Raw genomic sequence first — 23,451 nt, 5'->3', positions numbered from 1 at the left:
ACTGGCCGATAATTGTCCAGGCTAGAGCTGGATGGTAGGTAGCGCAGGCCACGGACAGTGTAGAAGACCGCTAACGGTGGCTATTAGCAAGTAGCTAGTTAGCTGGCTAGCTGGCTAGTTTCAGCCGTAGGTTCTTGATAAAAATAAAGAAATAATATAATCCGTTCCACATTGGGTGAGGCGGGTTGCAGGAAAGTATATTTAGTTAAAGGATGGAAAGTGAGATAGAGAAATACAGTATATACGAAAAAAGACAAAAAACTAAAAAACAGGCTATTTACACGACGACACAACAGAATACACAACCACACTGCTACGCCATCTTGGAGTTCCATAACCCTAACCTTACCCACTCGGAATTAATGCCTAAACTGTTAACATTTGAGTTGGTTCTGTTTTAACCCTGTAACCGTGCTGAATTAACCCTGTAACAACGCGGAATTAATGCATAAAAATAGACATTCGTCCATAATACGTCGAATTCCGAAGGGATACTATGAGATCTTGTTGCAGCTTGACACAAACAAACATGTATAAACACAGGCATAAACACAGGTATACACACAAAGACATACACACAGACATAAACACAGGTATACACACAAAGACATACACACAGGCATAAACACAGGTATACACACAAAGACATACACTTTTTTTGTATATATTTTTTTTATTTCACCTTTATTTAACTAGGTAAGCCAGTTGAGAACAAGTTCTCATTTACAACTGCGACCTGGCCAAGATAAAGCAAAGTAGTGCGATAAAAACAACAACACAGAGTTACATATGGGGTAAACAAAACATAAAGTCAAAAATACAACAGAAAATATATATACAGTGTGTTCAAATCAAATCAAATCAAATTTGAAATCAAATTGTATTGGTCACATGCGCCGAATACAACAGGTGCAGACATTACAGTGAAATGCTTACTTACAGCCCTTAACCAACAGTGCATTTATTTTAAACAAAAAAGTAAGAATAAAACAACAACAAAAAAGTGTTGAGAAAAAAAGAGCAGAAGTAAAATAAAGTGACAGTAGGGAGGCTATATATACAGTAAAATAAAGTGACAGTAGGGAGGCTATATATACAGGGGGGTACCGTTGCATAGTCAATGTGCGGGGGCACCGGCTAGTTGAGGTAGTTGAGGTAATATGTACATGTGGGTAGAGTTAAAGTGACTATGCATAAATTCTTAACAGAGTAGCAGCAGCGTAAAAAGGATGGGGTGGGGGGGCAGTGCAAATAGTCCGGGTAGCCATGATTAGCTGTTCAGGAGTCTTATGGCTTGGGGGTAGAAGCTGTTGAGAAGTCTTTTGGACCTAGACTTGGCACTCCGGTACCGCTTGCCATGCGGTAGCAGAGAGAACAGTCTATGACTAGGGTGGCTGGAGTCTTTGACAATTTTGAGGGCCTTCCTCTGACACCGCCTGGTATAGAGGTCCTGGATGGCAGGGAGCTTTGCCCCAGTGATGTACTGGGCCGTACGCACTACCCTCTGTAGTGCCTTGCGGTCAGAGGCCAAGCAGTTGCCATACCAGGCGGTGATGCAACCAGTCAGGATGCTCTCGATGGTGCAGCTGTAGAATTTTTTGAGGATCTGAGGACCCATGCCAAATCTTTTTAGTCTCCTGAGGGGGAATAGGCTTTGTCGTGCCCTCTTCACGACTGTCTTGGTGTGTTTGGACCATGATAGTTCGTTGGTGATGTGGACACCAAGGAACTTGAAGCTCTCAACCTGTTCCACTACAGCCCCGTTGATGAGAATGGGGGCGTGCTCAGTCCTCTTTTTTTTCCTGTAGTCCACAATCATCTCCTTTGTCTTGGTCACGTTGAGGGAGAGGTTGTTGTCCTGGCACCACACGGCCAGATCTCTGACCTCCTCCCTATAGGCTGTCTCATCATTGTTGGTGATCAGGCCTACCACTGTTGTGTCGTCGGCAAACTTAATGATGGTGTTGGAGTCGTGCCTAGCCATGCAGTCATGGGTGAACAGAGAGTACAGGAGGGGACTGAGCACGCACCCCTGAGGGGCCCCCGTGTTGAGGATCAGTGTGGCAGATGTGTTGTTACCTACCCTTACCACCTGGGGGCGGCCCGTCAGGAAGTCCAGGATCCAGTTGCAGAGGGAGGTGTTTAGTCCCAGGATCCTTAGCTTAGTGATGAGCTTAGAGGGCACTATGGTGTTGAATGCTGAGCTGTAGTCAATGAATAGCATTCTCACGTAGGTGTTCCTGTTGTCCAGGTGGGAAAGGGCAGTGTGGAGTGCGATAGAGATTGCATCATCTGTGGATCTGTTGGGGCGGTAAGCAAATTGGAGTGGGTCTAGGGTTTCTGGGATTATGCTGTTGATGTGAGCCATGACCAGTCTTTCAAAGCACTTCATGGCTACAGACGTCAGTGCTACGGGTCGGTAGTCATTTAGGCAGGTTATCTTAGAGTCCTTGGGCACGGGGACTATGGTGGTCTGCTTGAAACATGTTGGTATTACAGACTCAGTCAGGGACATGTTGAAAATGTCAGTGAAGACACTTGCCAGTTGGTCAGCACATGCTCGGAGTACACGTCCTGGTAATCCGTCTGGCCCTGCGGCCTTGTGAATGTTGACCTGCTTAAAAGTCTTACTCACATCGGCTACGGAGAGCGTGATCACATAGTCGTCCGGAACAGCTGGTGCTCTCATGCATGCTTCAGTGTTGCTTGCCTCGAAGCGAGCATAGAAGTGGTTTAGCTCGTCTGGTAGGCTTGTGTCACTGGGCAGCTCGCGGCTGTGCTTCCCTTTGTAGTCTGTAATAGTTTTCAAGCCCTGCCACATCCGACGAGCGTCAGAGCCAGTGTAGTATGATTCAATCTTAGACCTGTATTGACTCTTTGCCTGTTTGATGGTTCGTCGGAGGTCATAGCGGGATTTCTTATAAGCGTCCGGGTTAGAGTCCCGTTCCTTGAAAGCGGCAGCTCTACCCTTTAGCTCAGTGCGGATGTTTCCTGTAATCCATGGCTTCTGGTTGGGGTATGTACGTACGGTCACTGTGGGGACGACATCATCGATGCACTTATTGATGAAGCCAGTGACTGATGTGGTGTACTCCTCAATGCTGTCTGAAGAATCCCGGAACATGTTCCAGTCTGTGCTAGCAAAACAGTCCTGTAGCTTAGTATCTGCGTCATCTGACCACTTTTTTATTAGCCGAATCACTGGTGCTTCCTGCTTCAGTTTTTGCTTATAAGCAGGAATCAGGAGGATAGAGTTATGGTCAGATTTGCCAAATGGAGGGCGAGGGAGAGCTTTGTATGCGTCTCTGTGTGTGGAGTAAAGGTGGTCTAGAGTTTTTTCCCCTCTGGTTGCACATTTAACATGCTGGTAGAAATGAGGTAGAACGGATTTAAGTTTCCCTGCATTAAAGTCCCCGGCTACTAGGAGCGCTGCATCTGGATGAGCGTTTTCCTGTTGATTAATGGCCTTGTACAACTCATTCAGTGCAATCTTAATGCCAGCATTGGTTTGTGGTGGTAAATAGACAGCTATGAAAAATATAGATGAAAACTCTCTTGGTAAATAGTGTGGTCTACAGCTTATCATAAGATACTCTACCTCAGGCGAGCAAAACCTCGAGACTTCCTTAGTATTTGATTTTGTGCACCAGCTGTTGTTTACAAATATACAGAGACCGCCACCCCTCGTCTTACCGGAGTTTGCCGTTCTGTCCTGCCGATGTAGCGTATAGCCTGCTAGCTGAATGTTGTCATTGTTGTCGTTCAGCCACGACTCCGTGAAACATAAGATATTACAGTTTTTAATGTCCCGTTGGTAGGATAACCGTAATCTTAAATCGTCAATTTTATTCTCAAAAGATTGAACATTGGCTAATAGGATTGATGGGAGAGGCAGTTTACTCGTTCGCCGTCGGATCCTTACAAGGCACCCGGATCTGCGTCCACGATATCTCCGTCTCTTCCTCACGCGAATGACGGGGATCTGGGCCTTGTCGGGAGTCTGTAGAATATCCTTCGCGAACGCCTCGTTGAAGAAAAAGTCTTCGTCCAACGCGAGGTGAGTAATCGCTGTCCTGATATCCAGAAGCTCTCTTTGGTTATAAGAGACGATGGCAGAAACATTATGTACAAAATAAATTACAAATAACGCGGAAAAACACACATAGTAGTACAATTGGTTAGAGGGCTGTAAAACGGCAGCCATCTTCTTCCGGCGCTGTTGTAAGTTATGTTGTAAGTTATGGAGGTAAGGTAATAGGCCATAGTGCAAAATAGTTACAATTTCGTATAATACTGGAATGATAGATGTGCAAAAGATGATGTGCAAATAGAGATACTGGGGTGCAAATTAGCAAAATAAATAACAATATAGGGATGAGGTAGTTGGGTGGGCTAATTTCAGAAAGGCTGTGTACAGGTGCAGTGATCGGTAAGCTGCTCTGACAACTGATGCTTAAAGTTAGTGATGGAGATAAGAGTCTCCAGCTTCAGAGATTTTTGCAGTTCGTTCCAGTCATTGGCAGCAGAGAACTGGAAGGAATGGCGGCCAAAGGAGGTGTTGGCTTTGGGGATGACCAGTGAGATATACCTGCTGGAGCGCAGACTATGGGTGGGTGTTGCTATGGTGACCAGTGAGCTAAGATAAGACGGGTATTTGCCTAGCAGTGATTTATAGATGACCTGGAGCCAGTGGGTTTGGCGACGAATTTGTAGTGAGGGCCAGCCAACAAGAGCGTACAGGTCACAATGGTGGGTAGTATATGGGGCTTTGGTGACAAAACGGATGGCACTGTGATAGACTACATCCAATTTGCTGAGTAGGGTGTTGGAGGCTATTTTGTAAATGACATCGCCGAAGTCAATGATCGGTAGGATAGTCAGTTTTACGATCGGTAGGATAGTCATGTTTGGCAGCATGAGTGAAGGAGGCTTTGTTGCGAAATAGGAAGCTGATTCTAGATCTAACTTTTGATTGGAGATGCTTAATGTGAGTCTGGAAGGAGAGTTTACAGTCTAACCAGACACCTAGGTATTTGTAGTTGTCCACATACTCTAGGTCAGACCCGCCAAGAGTAGTGATTCTAGTCGGGTGGGCGGGTGCAAGCAGCGTTCGGTTGAAGAGCATGCATTTAGTTTTACTAGTGTTTAAGAGCAGTTGGAGGCTACGGAAGGAGTGTTGTATGGCATTGAAGCTCGTTTGGAGGTTTGTTAACACAGTGTCCAATGAAGGGCCAGATGTATACAAAATGGTGTCGTACGCATAGAGATGGATCCGAGCGTCACCAGCAGCAAGAGCGACATCATTGATATACACAGAGAATAGAGTCGGCCCGAGAATTGAACCCTGTGGCACGCCCATAGAGACGGACAGAGGTCCAGACAACAGGCCCTCCGATTTGACACATTGAACTCTATCTGAGAAGTAGTTGGTGAACCAGGCGAGGCAGTCATTAGAGAAACCAAGGCTATTTAGTCTGCCAATAAGAATGCGGTGGTTGACAGAGTCGAAAGCCTTGGCCAGGTCGATGAAGACGGCTGCACAGTACTGTCTTTTATCGATCGCGTTTATAATATCGTTTAGGACCTTGAGCGTGGCTGAGGTGCACCCATGACCAGCTCGGAAACCGGATTGCATAGCGAAGAAGGTACGGTGGGATTCGAAATGGTCGTTGATCTGTGTGTTAACTTGGCTTTCAAATACTTTCGAAAGGCAGGGCAGGATGGATATAGGTCTGTAACAGTTTGGATCTAGAGTGTCACCCCCTTTGAAGAGGGGGATGACCGCGGCAGCTTTCCAATCTCTAGGGATCTCAGACGTTACGAAAGAGAGGTTGAACAGGCTAGTAATAGGGGTTGCGACAATTTTGGCAGCTAATTTTAGAAAGAAAGGGTCCAGATTGTCTAGCCCAGCTGATTTGTAAGGGGGGGGGGGGGGCATGGGCAAGTTGCAGTGGAGGGTGCAGAGCTGGTGGCCGGGGTAGTGGTAGCCAGGTGGAAAGCATGGCCAGCCGTAGCAAAATGCTTGTTGAAATTCTCGATTATTGTAGATTTATCGGTGGTGACAGTGTTTCCTAGCCTCAGTGCAGTGGGCAGTTGGGAGGAGGTGCTCTTATTTTCCATCGACTTTACAGTGTCCCACAACTTTTCGGAGTTAGTGCTACAGGATGCAAATTTCTGTTTGAAAATGCTAGCCTTTGCTTTCCTAACTGACTGTGTATATTGGTTCCTGACTTCCCTATAAAGTTGCATATCGCGGGGGCTGTTCGATGCTAATGCAGTACGCCACAGGATGTTTTTGTGCTGGACAAGGGCAGTCAAGTCTGAGGAGAACCAGGGGCTATATCTGTTCTTAGTTCTGAATTTTTTGAATGGGGCATGCTTATTTAAGATTGAGAGGAAAGTACTTTTAAAGAACAACCAGGCATCCTCTACTGACGGAATGAGGTCAATATCCATCCAGGATACCCGGGCCAGGTCAATTAGAAAGGCCTGCTCGCTAAAGTGTTTTAGGGAGCGTTTGACAGTGATGAGGGGTGGTCGTTTGATCGCGGACCCATTACGGACGCAGGCAATAAGGCAGTGATCGCTAAGATCCTGGTTGAAGAGATCGGAGGTGTATTTAGAGGGTACATTTGTCAGGATGATATCTATGAGGGTGCCCACGTTTACAGATTTAGGGTTGTACCTGGAAGGTTCGTTGATAATTTGTGTGAGATTGAGGGCATCTAGTTTAGATTGTAGGTTGGCCAGGGTGTTAAGCATATCCCAGTTTAGGTAACCAAGCAGTACGAACTCTGAGGATAGATGGGGGGCAATCAGTTCACATATGGTGTCCAGGGCACAGCTCGGGGCTGAGGGGGGTCTGTAGCAAGCGGCAACAGTGAGAGACATATTTCTGGAAAGGTGGATTTTTAGCAGTAGAAGCTCAAACTGTTTGGGCACAGACCTGGATAGTACGATCGAGCTCTGCAGGCTATCTCTACAGTAGATTGCAACCCCACCCCCTTTGGCAGTTCTATCGAGACGGAAAATGTTGTAGTTGGGGATGGACATTTCTGAATTTTTGTTGGCCTTCCTAAGCCAGGATTCAGACACTGCTAGAACATCAGGGTTGGCGGAGAGTGCTAGTGCAGTGAATAACTCAAACTTAGGAAGGAGGCTTCGGATATTAACGTGCAAGAAACCAAGGCTTTTACGATTACAGAAGTCAACAAATGATAACGCCTGGGGAGTAGGAGTGATACTGGGGGCTACAGGGCCTGTGTTAATCTCTACATCACCAGATGAACAGAGGAGGAGTAGAATAAGGATATGGCTAAAGGCTTTAAGTACTGGTCTTCTAGTGCGTTGGGTACAGAGAAAAAAAGGGACAGGTTTCCGGGCGTTGTAGAATAGATTCAGGGCATTATGTACAGAAAAGGATATGGAAGGATAGGAGTACAGTGGAGGTAAACCTAAGCGTTGGGTAACGATGAAGTAGATAGCATCACTGGAGGCACCGATTGAGTCGGTCTCTGCGTGTATGGGGGGTGGGACAAAAGAGGCAGATTTAGCTGGGCTGGGGGATCTACAGTGAAATAGTACAATAAGAAATAAGCGAAACAGCAATAAGCAAGGCATATTGACATGGGAGAGAGGCATAAAGCAATCACAGGTGTAATTCGAGAGTGCTAAGACAACAGCTGGTAATGTCGACAAAGTTTGGGCTGAGGCTAAACATAAACAGGATGCGGTACCGTAAAATGGAACAGTCCAGCAGGCATCAGCTGTATAGCTGAGTTATCATAAGGTCCGGTGAACAGCAATAGGAGAGTTCAGAGGTAGTTCGGGGGCTGCTACAGCACTAGCTAGCAAGAGGCCACGGCTAGCGTGTGCTAGCGGGCCGGGGCTAGCAGATGGATCTTCGTGGTCGACGTTGTAACGGGAAGCCTGTTGTAACCACATCAGACGATTTCGTCGGCAGACCAGTCGTGTTGGATCGGCGGGGCTCCGTGTCGACAATAGGAGGTCCCGTCCGGTTGACAAGGAGGTAGATAGCCGGGAGATGGGCCTGGCTCAAGGCTAACTCAGGGCTGATTAGCCAACCACAAAACATCCATTTGGTTGCAGTTAGCTAGTAGCGATGAATCCGTTGTTAATGGTTCAGTGATTCCAGCAGAAAAAACGATATGTTCAGGGTTGATAACGCACTGTGCAGACAGTGCAGACTGGCTGAATAATAGTCCAGGCTAGAGCTGGCTGGCTGGTATGTAGTGCAGGCCACGGCCACGGACAATGGTGAAGACCGCTAAACGGTGGCTAATAGCAAGTAGCTAGTTAGCTGGCTAGCGATGATCCGGTGTTAAGGTCCAGTTGTTCCGGCAGAAAATCCGATATGCTCTGGCTCGATAGCGCGATGTGCAGACTGGCCGACAATTGTCCAGGCTAGAGCTGGCTGGTAGGAAGTGCAGGCCACGGCCACGGACAATGGTGAAGACCGCTAAACGGTGGCTAATAGCAAGTAGCTAGTTAGCTGGCTATCTGGCTAGTTTCAGCCAGAGGTTCTGGATAAAAATGTATGAAGAAACAACAGAATCCGTTCCACATTGGGTGAGGTGGGTTGCAGGAAAGTATATTTAGTTAAAGGATGGAAAGTGAGATTGAAAAATATATACGAAAAATACAAAAAAACAAAAAACAGGCTATTTACATAAAGGGCACTACAGAAAACACGATCGCACTGCTATGCCATCTTGGGTATGCCATCTTGGCTATGCCACACAGGCATAAACACAGGTATACACACAAAGACATACAAACAGGCATAAACACAGGTATACACACAAAGACATACACACAGGCATAAACACAGGTATACACACAAAGACATACACACAGGCATAAACACGGGTGCCTGACATTGTCTGAAAGTGGGGGTGCAAAAGCAAAAATAAAAATGCATTTAAAAAACCCATTTTCCTGCAATTCTACACTGTTTCTTAACAGGGGGAATCCATATTCATAAACAGAACACAACTATTTTTTGAAGATTTTGCCACAATAAATTATATTGAAAATGTGTTTTAATGACTAGATTACTAATCTACTCCCTTCCCTGAAAACCCATCACCAATAATTAATAGACAGGTCTGAAACCCTACCAACCCGGAGACTCATAAAGATAATCATCCTAAAAAACCCACTCACAGTGACCGATTGACAGGTCAAACTTTTAAGAATGTGGCCAGGATAATGCATGACAATGAGGAAATACAATCGAAAATGGAAGGAATAATATTGTTTTACCCAATAAGAATGAGAATGTTATACTTGTTAAGTTAAGTAAAAGTATTGTTAAATCACACATGAGGTTTTCATTGTATTTTTGTCACAAATAATGCGATCACAATAATGTAGTACAGTTACAAATGTGAACTTTGATTGATCTTTTAACAATTTTCTTTCTCGATATGGCAGTGTTATCTGGTAGGACGTTGAACAAGAACTGTCAACTTGAAAATGCAAACTGGAGTTTGGTCATAGATTACGTTCATTTAAAAACAATATTGCAAACGTATTAATTTATAACTATCCTTATCAAATTCAATTATGTGGGGGCAGCTATATATATCAAAAAAATTGCAGCCCAAATCTGCAATAAAAATAATACAATATAGCTCCGGTAATATGGGTCATATATGAAAGGTTTGGTCTAGAGCAGTGGTCTCCAACCTTTTCTTTCATAAGAAGATATATATTGTATTATTATTATTATTATTATTTATTGTTTATTATTATTATATATACAGCTGTGGAAAAAAATTAAGAGACCACTGCAAATTCTTCTTAAATCAGCATCTCTACATGTATGACAGCCATTCCATTCCAGTGTCTGTTGAATTCCAACATAGACACACCTCATTCTACTGAATTAGGTGCTGATTAGGTGATCACCTGAACGAAATCTTATTTAACGAGGAAAAGTATAAAAACCACTGCTGTGGTCATCACTATCCTCTTGCAATAGGACCAGCTGGATGGCAAAAACAGTGCTAATAGTACCTCAAAAGTAATATTAATCAAAACATAACTATTGACCATGCCAAAAGGAAAAGGAACGTTTTGAGTGAGGAAAAGAAGGGTTCAATTCTGGCTTTACTGGCAGAGGGTTTTAAGGTTGCTTCCATCCTTAAAATTTCAAAGATGGCGGTTCATAACAACCAGGTCAAGCAGCAGACATTGGGGACAAGAAAGCTACAGACCGGCAGAGGGTGAAAACGACTCTCTACTGACCGGGATGACCGCCAACTCATTTGAATGTCACTCAACCACCGTAGGATGACATCAAGTGACCTGCAAAAATAATGGCAAACGGCAGCTGGGGTGAAGTGCATGGCGAGGACGGTTCGAAACAGGCTCCTAGGGGCAGGGCTGAAGTCGTGTAAAGCTAAAAAAAAAAAACACTTCATCAATGAGAAGCAAAGAAGAGCCAGGCTGAGGTTTGCAAAAGACCATAAGGATTGGACCGTAGAGGACTGGAGTAAGGTCATCTTCTCTGATGAGTCCAATTTTCAGCTTTGCCCAACACCTGGTCGTCTAATGGTTAGACGGAGACCTGGAGAGGCCTAAAAGCCACAGTGTCTCGCACCCACTGTGAAAGTTGGTGGAGGATCAGTGATGATCTGGGGGTGCTTCAGCAAGGCTGGAATCGGGCAGATTTGTCTTTGTGAAGGACGCATGAATCAAGCCATGTACAAAGTTGTCCTGGAAGAAAACTTGCTTCCTTTTGCTGTGACATTGTTCCCCAACTCTGAGGATTTGTTTTTCCAGCAGGACAATGCGCCATGCCACACAGCCAGGTCAATCAAGGTGTGGATGGAGGACCACCAGATCAAGACCCTGTCATGGCCAGCCCAATCTCCATACGTGAACCCCATTGAAAACTTCTGAAATGTGATCAAGAGGAAGATGGATGGTCACAAGCCATCATTTTGTAACTGAATTAAAACATTTTAACAATGTGATTTAACTCATTGATGTTGGGAAAATATATGGCAAAAATGCAGCATGGTGTTAAATGCCTGTAAACAGCTTGGGGAGAAAACATATTTCACAGATTTAATTATGTAACATTAGGCCTACTGAATATTTCTCAGTATCTCCTTGCGAGCTACTCATTGACAGCCCGCGAGCTACCGGACATGCAGTTTTTTGCAAAGGTGCAACCATTGGTATGCTGATGGAAGGCTACTCAGAGTCAGAGGCTGCGATACAGCTATGCTTATGCAAAGTGAATTGACAATAAATGTGTTCCTGGTACATGCCATTCAAATTATATGTAACAACACCCTGAGTGCATCAGACATTAAACAATGATACAAATGTAACAACAGCACATCAAAATAGATTTTTAAAACATGTGCAGGTGGCTTTTCATTTTAAACACCACTGGTGCTTTCTAACTGCACTGAACCAAAACAGTGGCATGAAGAATCAAGCAAAACTTTTGAGTGTTCAAAATCATTCATCTTGAGGAGACAGGGGGTAGCAAAATGCAATATGTTAATTATGATATAATATATCAAATATACATATCTATTTTAATACAGACTAGCTCAAAACATTACTAACCATTGAAAATGACAAATTACCCAAGGGATCATGATCATTTCCTGGGAAAAACGTGGAGGTGCAAAAACATACATTTGCACCCCTATTTTGAAAGTGGGGGTGCAGCTGCTCGGTTTGCTCCATTCCTCTGGTGCCTATTGGCATAAAGCAAGCACACACACACACACACACACACACACACACACTAAGACATGCACACGGTCAGTCAGGCAGTCAGGTAGAGAAATATATACACTGCCGTTCAAAAGTTTGGGGTCACTTAGAAATGTCCTTGTTTTCCATGAAAACATACTTTCAATGAGTTTGAATAGGAAATATAGCAAAATTAATAAGAAATGTAGTCATTGACAAGGTTAGAAATAATGATTTTTAATTTAAATAATAATTGTGTCCTTCAAACTTTGCTTTCATCAAAGAATCCTCCATTTGCAGCAATTACAGCCTTGCAGACCTTTGGTATGCTAGTTGTCAATTTGTTGAGGTAATCTGAAGAGATTTCACCCCATGCTTCCTGAAGCACCTCCCACAAGTTGGATTGGCTTGATGGGCAGTTCTTACGTACCATACGGTCAAGCTGCTCCCACAACAGCTCAATAGGGTTGAGATCCGGTGACTGTGCTGGCCACTCCATTATAGACAGAATACCAGCTGACTGCTTCTTCCCTAAATAGTTATTGCATAGTTTGGAGCTGTGCTTTGGGTCATTGTCCTGTTGTAGGAGGAAATTGGCTCCAATCAAGAGCTGTCCACAGGGTGGACTCTCGCATGGCGTTGCAAAATGGAGTGATAGCCTTACTCCTTCAAGATCCCTTTTACCTTGTACAAATCTCCCACTTTACCATCACAAAAGCACCCCCAGACCATTCTTTAAAAAAAATAAAAAATGTATTTCACCTTTATTTAACCAGGTAAGCCAGTTGAGAACAAGTTCTAATTTACAACTGCGACCTGGCCAAGATAAAGCAAAGCAGTGCGATAAAAACAACAACACAGAGTTACATATGGGGTAAAAAAAACATAAAGTCAAAAAATACAACAGAAAATATATATACAGTGTTTGCAAATGTAGAAAGTTATGGAGGTAAGGCAATAAATAGGCTATAGTGCAAAATAATTACAATTAGTATTAACACTGGAATGCTAGATGTGCAAGAGATTATGTGCAAATAGAGATACTGGGATGCAAAAGAGCAAAATAAATAACAATATAGGGATGAGGTAGTTGGGTGGGCTAATTTCAGATGGGCTGTGTACAGGTGCAGTGATCGGTAAGGTGCTCTGACAACTGATGCTTAAAGTTAGTGAGGGAGATAAGAGTCTCCAGCTTCAGAGATTTTTGCAATTCGTTCCAGTCATTGGCAGCAGAGAACTGGAAGGAATGGCGGCCAAAGGAGGTGTTGGCTTTGGGAATGACCAGTGAGATATACCTGCTGGAGCGCAGACTATGGGTGGGTGCTGCTATGGTGACCAATGAGCTAAGATAAGGCGGGGATTTGCCTAGCAGTGATTTATAGATGGCCTGGAGCCAGTGGGTTTGACGACGAACATGTAGTGAGGACCAGCCAACAAGAGCGTACAGGTCACAGTGGTGGGTAGTGTATGGGGCTTTGGAGACAAAACGGATGGCACTGTGATAGACTACATCCAATTTGCTGAGTAGAGTGTTGGAGGCTATTTTGTAAATGACATCGCCGAATCAAGGATCGGTAGGATATTCAGTTTTACGAGGGCATCTTTGGCAGCATGAGTGAAGTAGGCTTTGTTGCGAAATAGGAAGCCGATTCTAGATCTAACTTTGGATTGGAGATTCTTAATGTGAGTCTGGAAGGAGAGTTTACAGTCTAACCAGACACCTAGGTATTTGTAGTTGTCCACATACTCTAGGTCAGACCCGTCGAGAGTGGTGATTCTAGTCGGGTGGGCGGGTGCCAGCAGCGTTCGATTGAAGAGCATGCTTTTAGTTTTACTAGTGTTTAAGAGCAGTTGGAGGCTACTGAAGGAGTGTTGTATGGCATTGAAGCTTGTTTGGAGGTTTGTTAACACAGTGTCCAATGAAGGGCCAGATGTATACCATCACATTGCGTCCACCATGCTTGACAGATGGCATCAAGCACATTTTTTAATTTGGTCTGCGTCTCACAAATGTTCTTCGTTGTGATCCGAACACCTCAAACTTCGATTCGTCTGTCCATAACACATTTTTCCAATCTTCCTCTGTCCAGTGTCTGTGCTCTTTTGCCCATCTTAATCTTTTCTTTTTATTGGCCAGTCTAAGATTTCACTTTTTCTTTGCAACTCTGCATAGAAGGTCAGCATCACCAGAATTGCCTCTTCACTGTTGACGTTGAGACTGGTGTTTTACGGGTACTATTTAATGAAGCTGCCAGTTGAGGACCTGTGAGGCGCCTGTTTCTAAACTAGCAATTTTTTTTGTCCATTAAAACAACATCAAATTGATCAGAAATACAGTGTTGTCAGGGCAACGTGTATGCTGTGAGCGAAGTCAAGCGCAGGACACCGAGCTACTGGCAGACAAACTTTACTTGCACAGTAATCAAAAAATTGTAGACCTCCACAAGTCTGGTTTATCCTTGGGATAGTTAGAGGTAGAGATGTGGAAATAATAGACGTGGAGTAATAGAGGTAAAGTGATCGAGAGAGATAGAGAGAGAGGGGTCCCCAGAGAGGGAGAGAGTAGAGCAAAAAACCAAGAGTTACCTCAGTCCTCACAGGGTTACCTCAGTCCTCACAGGGTTACCTCAGTCCTCACAGGGTTAGCTCAGTCCTCACAGGGTTACATCAGTCCTCACAGGGTTACATCAGTCCTCACAGGGTTACATCAGTCCTCACAGGGTTACATCAGTCCTCACAGGGATATTCCTGTGGAGAGAGAGACTGGGTATTTTTCACATTTAAAAAACATTGTAGGAGTCTGTCGGTGGAGTGTGTGTTTGGTTTATATGGAGTGTGTGTTTGGTTTAGTGTAAGGTTGTGTTTATCTCAACTCGCACATTATTTCCATTGCCTAGCATTTCGTTTGGTAAAGCTGGGGTTAATATAAGCCTTGCTGTCTGCCTCTCCAACCTCAGAAACCCTGTTTCACTTTTTAATTTTGATCTCTGTAGTACCATACATAGAGTGAACAACTTTTTCTGAGCCAGTAGAAATCACGTATCAACGTCTCCCGAGTGGCGCAGTGGTCTAAGGCACTGTATTGCAGTGCTAGCTGTGCCACTAGAGATCCTGGTTCGAATCCAGGCTCTGTCGTAGCCGGCCGCGACCGGGATACCCATGGGGCGGAGCACAATTGGCCCAGCGTCATCCAGGGTAGGGGAGGGATTGGCCCGCAGGGATATAGCTCAGTTGGTAGAGCATGGCATTTGCAACGCCAGGGCTGTGGGTTCGATTCACACGGGGGGGCAGTATGAAAAATGAAAAATAATGTATGCACTCACTAACTGTAAGTCGCTCTGGATAAGAGCGTCTGCTAAATGACTAAAATGTAAAATTATCATGGACATATCCAACTAAATGCCAATAGAAAAAAAGCTAAAACAAACAAAAATGTAGACATTGTACTGTCATTCCAGATTCAATGTTTGACGTGACTGAGTTAGCTGAAGTTGGCTAGCTAGCTAGCAAGTGACAAGAACGTAATCCAGCCTGCGTAGCAAGCTTTTTGTTTAGAACGGACGATCAGTTCGTTTGCATAGCAACTAAAAATAATTAATGATTGGATTGTGTCTGTAGCAACATGACCAAAATAACTAACAACCAGATTTTTGTCCGGACTATATATTCTGTTGGAAGAATGAAATTGTATGAATTGACTTATCAAAATAAAGTTTTTAATGAAAATATGTAATTCATTGTTATTTTAATATGTTGGTAACAGTTATATAAAAGCAATAAGGCATGCGAGGCAGTGCTGTATCATGAATACAGTCACAGATAAATGGGTTGACTGGCCCTCTGCTATCACGTCGGGCCGAACAACGCCATTTACCTGTGACTGTATTCATGATACAGCACTGCCTCGCGTGTCTTATTGCTAATTAACAGAACATGCAACAATGTGCGGTCCTTCTTACCAAATTCTGATGCACACTTTGATGTTAGAATAACTGTTCACATTTACTTTTCCTCAGCCAACCACACGAGTAACGAACAGCAAAATCACTAGCCTATGTCAATCTACTATCCCCCATAGTAGAAAAGTTGACCTTATTCTATTGGTCAGCTTGTCGAAGAAAGAAATAGCTTATTCCAAACAGACGCTGGGACAGTTGTGTGACGATAGATCCCAAATTCATACAACCAGTAGGCCTAGGCTACATAAAAACAACGTTAAAAAGCAATGAGTCTGATGCAACAGATGAGAACGTTTAGCTTAAAATGTTGATAAACGATTATTCAATAACATTATAAGCGCATCTATGCACAAGGCAGTAGGCTATGCGAGAATGTTCGTTCCATAATGCAATTAGCGGGAAAACACTGTTGTCAATAGCACACTGCACATGCGAGCGGTTTCATGTGACAGATGAAAATATCTGTTAGAAATGTTGAAAGAGAGATCTAGTATGCAGCAACTAGCATCGGTTGCTTATACAGTGCATTCGGAAAGTATTCAGACCCCTTGACTTTTTCCACTTTGTTACGTTACAGCCTTATTCTAAAATGGATTAAATAAAAACAATTCCTCATCAATCTACACACAATACCCCATAATGACAAAGCAAAAACAGAATTTTACAGCTCCAGAGTTCCTCTGTGGAGATGGGAGAACCTTCCAGAAGGACAACCATCTCTGCAGCACTTCACTAATCAGGCCTTTATGATAGAGCGGCCAGATAGAAGCCACTCCTCAGTAAAAGGCACATGACAGCCCGCTTGGAGTTTGCCAAAAGAAACCTATAGACTCTCAGACCATGAGAAACAAGATTCTCTGGTCGTATGAAACCAAGATTTAACTCTTTGGCCTGAATGCCAAGCGTCACGCCTGGAGGAAACCTGGCACCATCCCTATGGTGAAGCATGGTGGTGGCAGCATCATGCTGTGGGGATGTTTTTCAGTGGCACGGACTGGGAGACTAGTCAGGATCGAGGGAAAGATGAACGGACCAAAGTACAGAGAGATCCTTGATGAAAACCTGCTCCAGACCGCTCAGGACCTCAGACTGGGGGGTAAGGTTCACCTTCCAACAGGACAACGACCCTAAGCACACAGCCAAGACAATGCAGGAGTGGCTTCGGGACAAGTCTCTGAATGTCCTTGAGTGGCCCAGCCAGAGCCCGGACTTGAACCCGATCAAACATCTCTGGAGAGACCTGAAAATAGCTGTGCAGCGACGCTCCCCATCCAACCTGACAGAGCTTGAGAAGATCTGCAGAGAAGAATGGGATAAACTCCCCAAATACAGGTGTGTCAAGCTTGTAGCGTCATACCAAAGAAGACCAGAGGCTGTAATCGCTGCCAAAGGTGCTTCAACAAGGGTCTAAATATTTATGTAAATGTAATATTTAAAATCAAATCAAATCAAATCAAATTGTATTTGTCACATACACGTGTTTAGTAGATGGTGGGTGTTATAGTGGGTGTTGTGAAATGCTTGTGCTTCTAGCACCGACAGTGCAGTAATATCTAACAAGTAATATCTAACAATTTCACAACATATACCCAATATACACAAAACTAGTAAGGAATTGAATTGAAGAATATATACATATATGGACAAGCAATGACAGAGCGGCATGGACTAAGATACAGTAGAATATTATAGAATAGAATACAGTATATACATCTGAGATGAGTAGTGTAAGAAATGTAAACATTATTAAAGTGGCCAGTGATTTCAATAGGCAGCAGCAGCCTCTAATGTGCTAGTGATGGCTATTTAACAGTCTGATGGCCTGATGGTCTTCAGTTCTTTTATATTTGTCATTATGGGGTATTGTGTGTAGATCGATGAGGATTTGTATTTATTTTTTCATTTCAGAATAAGGCTGTAACATAACAACATGTGGATAAACATTGCACTGTAGCTGATAATATAACACTTGAAATGTCTTTATCATTTTGAAACCTTTGTGAGTGCAATGTTTACTGTTCATTTCTGATTGTTTTTGTTGATGTTGTTTTGTGACTCAACCAGTGTGTGCCCAGTGGGCAGTGGGTCTGTCAACATTCTAAAAGGAGGCAAACCAAACCAAACCAAACACACAACACAGAGGAAGGAGTCACCAACACTAAAAAGTTCAGCCAACTTTACATAGACCCTTGGGTCTGGGGTGGTCTAGCGGTCTATGCTGCTGCCTCCGGAACACATGTACAATGTACTGGTGCCAGCATGGGTTGGAATCTACTGCTCTTTCTGCACTCTGTTTCCTACCTTTCACCTCCATCTCTCTATCTAATTAACATACCAAATAATTTAAAACAAAAATTACATAGATCCTTGTGTTTCTGCATGAACTAGACCAATAATGGGGTTTCATTTAGATTAACCTGAGAGAATAAGTGGAATTCTGTCCCCAATTAAAATGTCAACTTTGCACTTTGTCCATTGATATTTGGAAGTTGCTTAAATGCTGCAGTGACTTTGAGGGAGTTTATGATATTGGCAAAACAGAAAGAAATAGGTGATCGCTATTTGAACAGAAGTGCTACCCTGATTATTGCGATTATCATTATGATATTCACTCTATAATTACCTTGATATTATTCATTTTTGAATTGATCAGAACTCCACCAGGCATGGATTAATTATTGGACTATATAGTAATTTTTTGAGATTGAAAGAATTCTTGGAGTATGCATTTAGCAGACACTCTTATCCAGAGTGGCTTACAGGAGCAATTAAGGTTGTGCCTTGGGGATTTTAACCAGTGACCTTTCGGTTACTGGCCCAATGCTCTTAACTGCTAGGCTACCATGTGTCCAGTGTCATGTTGTCCCTTATATTTCCTCCTGTGTACCTGCAGGTCCTCATCAGGACAACAGATATCAACACAACACTTACAACAACTATACTTCTGTCACACTCTGGTTCTAGGACTTTTTGTGTTTAGTCAGGGTGTGTAGATTTCCGTGTGTTGTGTACTGTGGGTAGTGTCTAGGTGTTTGCGTTCTATGTTTGGTCAGTGACTCCCAATCGGAGGTAACGAGTGTCAGCTGTCGGCTCGTTATCTCTGATTGGGAGCCATATTTAAATGTCTGTGTTCACCTTGTGGTTGTGGGTTTTTGTTCTTTATTCAGTCGGTGTAACTGAGGACGTCACGGAGCGTGTTTTGTTTTGTCGTGTGTTTCAAAATTAAAATCATCATGTTCACTCCCAACGCTGCGCTTTGGTCATACTTCATTGGCGATCGTGACAACTTCCTCCTCTCTCCTTTCCTTATTGGCTTGCTTATGGGGAGGGCTCGGACACTTCCTCTAACCAAGTCAATGTGATTAATTGCAGTAATATAACTAAAAGTATGAGTATAAATACTCTGTGGTTGATCTTGTTGCATGCAGGGCAGACACTATAGCGTACTCCACGTCCTTCCCATCTCTCTGTGACATGAGACTGAGATGGCAGGTAACTGGAGTCTGGATTGATGTTGCCTTACAGAAGAGCACTGCAGGGGCCTGACTCTCTCACTCTCACACACCTGCAATGCACCAATCGCCTGTCACCTCCAACTCTACATCTCTCTTACTCTCAGACCTACCTCTATGTCTTATAATATAACACTGAGTCTCTCTCTCTCTCTCTCTCTCTCTCTCTCTCTCTCATACACAAGCACACCACAGGGATAATATACAGTAACACCTTACAGATGCTTAGCCCCAAAACAGCTGATTGTTAGATCCACAAAGGGAGCCATTCTGTAACTGTGTCTTTGCTCTCTCCCTTAACCTCTCTGTTCTGCTGTACAGACTATGACTGATTGGCTGAATCTCTCTTTATGGGCTTGACCGACCGCAGGGCATGTAGGACCCAGCTGTATATGAATCGACCGTAGGAACACACGGTTAGAGAGAGAAGGGGAGTGTGTGTGAGTGTGACACTAGCATGTGATTGATTGTGATGGTGGGGTGTGTTTAAAGCTTTAGGCAGAGAGACAGTAAATCAGAGCCCTCCTACTCCTCCTGCCTCTATGGCCATCACTTCCTGATCCACTCTGGGCTGATTTAGAAGTCTGGAGGGACACTGTCTGGGCTTGACTTGCCATGCTTTACCCTCCATAAATCAACAATACATCTACCACACTGATCCTCAACACGGGGGCCCCTCAGGGGTGCGTGCTTAGTCCCCTCCTGTACTCCCTGTTCACCCACGACTGCGTGGCCAAACATGACTCCAACACCATCATTAAGTTTGCTGACGACACAACAGTGGTAAGCCTGATCACCGACAACGATGAGACAGCCAATAGGGAGGAGGTCATAGACCTGGCAGTGTGGTTCCAGGACAACAACCTCTCCCTCAACATGAGCAAGACAAAGGAGATGATCGTGGACTACAGGAAAAGGAGGGCCGAACACGCTCCCATTCACATCGACAGGGCTGTAGTGGAGCGGGTAGAGTTCCTTGGTGTCCACATCACCAACAAACTATCATGGTCCAAACACACCAAGAAAGTCGTGAAGAGGGCACGACAAAGCCTTTTCCCCCTCAGGAGACTGAAAAGATTTGGCATGGGGCCCCAGATCCTCAAAAAGTTATACAGCTGCACCAACGAGAGCATCCTGACTGGTTGCATCACTGCCTGGTATGGCAACTGCTCGGCATCCGACCGTAAATCGCTACAGAGGGTAGTGCGCACGGCCCAGTACATCACTGGGGCCAAGCTTCCTGCCATCCAGGACCTATATACTAGGCGGTGTCAAAGGAAAGCCCAAAACATTTGTCAAAGTAGCCAACCTTTGCCTTGATGACAGCTTTGCACACTCTTGGCATTCTCTCAACCAGCTTCACCTGGAATGATTTTCCAACAGTCTTGAAGGAGTTCCCACATATGTTGAGCACTTGTTGGCTGCTTTTCCTTTACTCTGCGGTCCGACTCATCCCAAACCATCTCAATTGGGTTAAGGTCGGGGGATTGTGGAGGCCAGGTCATCTGATGCAGCACTCCATCACTCTCCTTCTTGGTAAAATAGCCTGGCGGTGTGTTGGTTCATTGTCCTGTTGAAAAATAAATGATAGTCCCACTATGTCCAAACCAAATGGGATGGCGTATGGCTGCAGAATGCTGTGGTAGCCATGCTGGTTAAGTCTGCCTTGAATTCTAAATAAATCACAGACAGTGTCACCAGCAAAGCACCCCCACACCGTAACACCTCCTCCTCCATGCTTTATGGTGGGAAATACACACCGCGTCTCACAAAGACACGGTGGTTGGAACCAAAATTCTCCAATTTGGACTTCAGACCAAAGGACACATTTCCACCGGTCTAATGTCCATTGCTCGTGTTTCTTGGCCCAAGCAAGTCTCTTCTTCTTATTGTTGTCCTTTAGTAGTGGTTTCTTTGCAGCAATTCGACCATGAAGGCCTGATTCACACAGTCTCCTCTGAACAGTTGATGTTGAGATGTGTCTGTTACTTGAACTGTGTGAAGCATTTATTTGGGCTGCAATTTCTGAAGCTGGTAACTATAATGAACGTATCCTCTGCAGCAGAGGTAACTCTGGGTCTTCCATTCCTGTGGCGGTCCTCATGAGTGCCAGTTTCATCATAGCGCTTGATGGTTTTTGTGACTACACTTGAAAACTTTCAACGTTTTTGAAATGTTCCGTATTGACTGACCTCTCTTTGCTTATTTGAGCTGTTCTTGCCACAATATGGACTTGGTATTTTACCAAATAGGGCATTCGTCTGTATACCACCCCTACCTTGTCACAACACAACTGATTGGCTCAAACGCATTAAGAAGGAAAGAAATTCCACAAGTTAACTTTTACGAAGGCACACCTGTTAATTGAAATGCATTCCAGGTGACTACCTCATGAAGCTGGTTGAGAGAATGCCAAGAGTGTGCAAAGCTGCCATCAAGGCAAAGGGTGGCTATTTGAAGAATCTCAAATATAAAATATATTTTGATTTGTTTAACACTTTTTTGGTTACTATATGATTCCATATGTGTTATTTCATAGTGTTGATTTCTTCACTATTATTCTACAATGTAGAAAATATAAAAAATGAATGAGTAGGTTTTTAAAACTTTTGACAGGTAGTGTATATGTGTGTGTGTGTGTGTGTGTGTGTGTGTGTGTGTGTGTGTGTGTGTGTGTGTGTGTGTGTGTGTGTGTGTGTGTGTGTGTGTGTGTGTGTGTGTGTGAGTGTGAGAGAGAGAGAGAGCAGAAGGAGGAGGAGGGGTCTTCTTTCTCTCTCTCTCTCTCTCTCTCCAGAATGCACAATGAAACTAGCGGTAAGACAGGAATGTCAATGTGGGTTGGGGACGTCGCCGGGAATCGTTAAACAGCCCGTAGAGTGGGGGACAGGGAAGGCAGAGCTGCTCTGTGTGTGTGTGTGTGTGTGTTCATGTGTGTGTGTTTGTGTGTGTGTGTGTTGTCAGAAAGGCTTGTGTGAGCATGTTGCATGTGGTTTACAGTAATGTAGTGTGTGTGGGTGTGTGTGTGTGTGTGTGTGTGTGGGTGTGTGTGTGTGTGTGTTTGTGGTGGGGGGGGGGGCTGGGGGTATACATAGTGTGATAACATTTTGTTCCGTCTGCACAGGTATCCAAAGAGCATACACACACACACACACACACACACACACACGTAGTGCGGGAGACAGATGGTGACTCATATTCCTCTTTGGAGCACCAACACTACATTTCCCAGGAGTCCTGTCAGAAAGCCTGCTGTCAAAAGCAATGCTCTTCCTGATTCTCTGTGATTGGAACATAGCCCCCCGGGAGGAGTCAGGGGTCAGGGCCAAGGATATGACCCGGAGCGACAGATCGTGATTGATCATTGGATAGAGATTAAAGACCCAGTTAAACCGCTGTAATAAAGGGGGTCAGGAGGGCAGAAGGGGGGCTCCTGAGGGAGTGCTGTTATAGCCAGGTGATGGAGGGGTTACAATTTGATTACGATAACTAAAATGCAATATACAGTTAAAAGGCTAATTACAATAGATGTTGGATTGTAATTACAATTGCATTGAAGTGAATACAATTCTAATGGTTTTCTAAACCCCCTCCATCCCCATGTGTGACAGAGATGTGCAGCAGTTACAGCATCTCTCAGATGGAGGCTAGATGATGACATCAGGAGACAGCAGTATGTTGGTTGGTCCAGAAGGACTGGGATAGATAGAATGATTTCCATTCAGGCTCAACGGAAGCACGACAGCTGTCACTTATAATGGGTTGTGGAGAAGAATTGTGAAACAACCTCATCGAGAGTGGCTAATTTACAAACAAACAGAATCCTGCTTACACAAATTATTTTAATTGTAACTAACCAATATAACTGTAATGTAATAAGTAACAACATAATTAGTCAAATTGTACCAGTCACATTTGTAAAATAGTGCTATAAGTATTGACTTATTCACTGAATAAATTACAACATTTTTACCTACTGTCAACTGCAGATAAAGGAGCAGTCAGAAAGCAGCCAACCTGCCACGTGAATGTGTCTCCCTGTTCAGTAGCTGAAGCACTGACTCCATTTCTGGTTTTACAGTACATTGTTCACATTGAGACATTTTCCATGCAATTGGGCCAACAGGCCTGAAGAGTGAGAGAGAGCAGGGAGGGATACATCGTACATCACTAGCGTAAATACACCCATAACCATGGAAACCACATAGTAGTTATGCAGGCAGACGTAAGTGCAGGAGACA

This window comes from Coregonus lavaretus (genome assembly GCF_964263955.1).
Source record: "Coregonus lavaretus genome assembly, chromosome: 16".
NCBI lineage: Eukaryota > Metazoa > Chordata > Actinopteri > Salmoniformes > Salmonidae > Coregonus > Coregonus lavaretus.
This window is presented reverse-complemented; position numbering follows the sequence as displayed.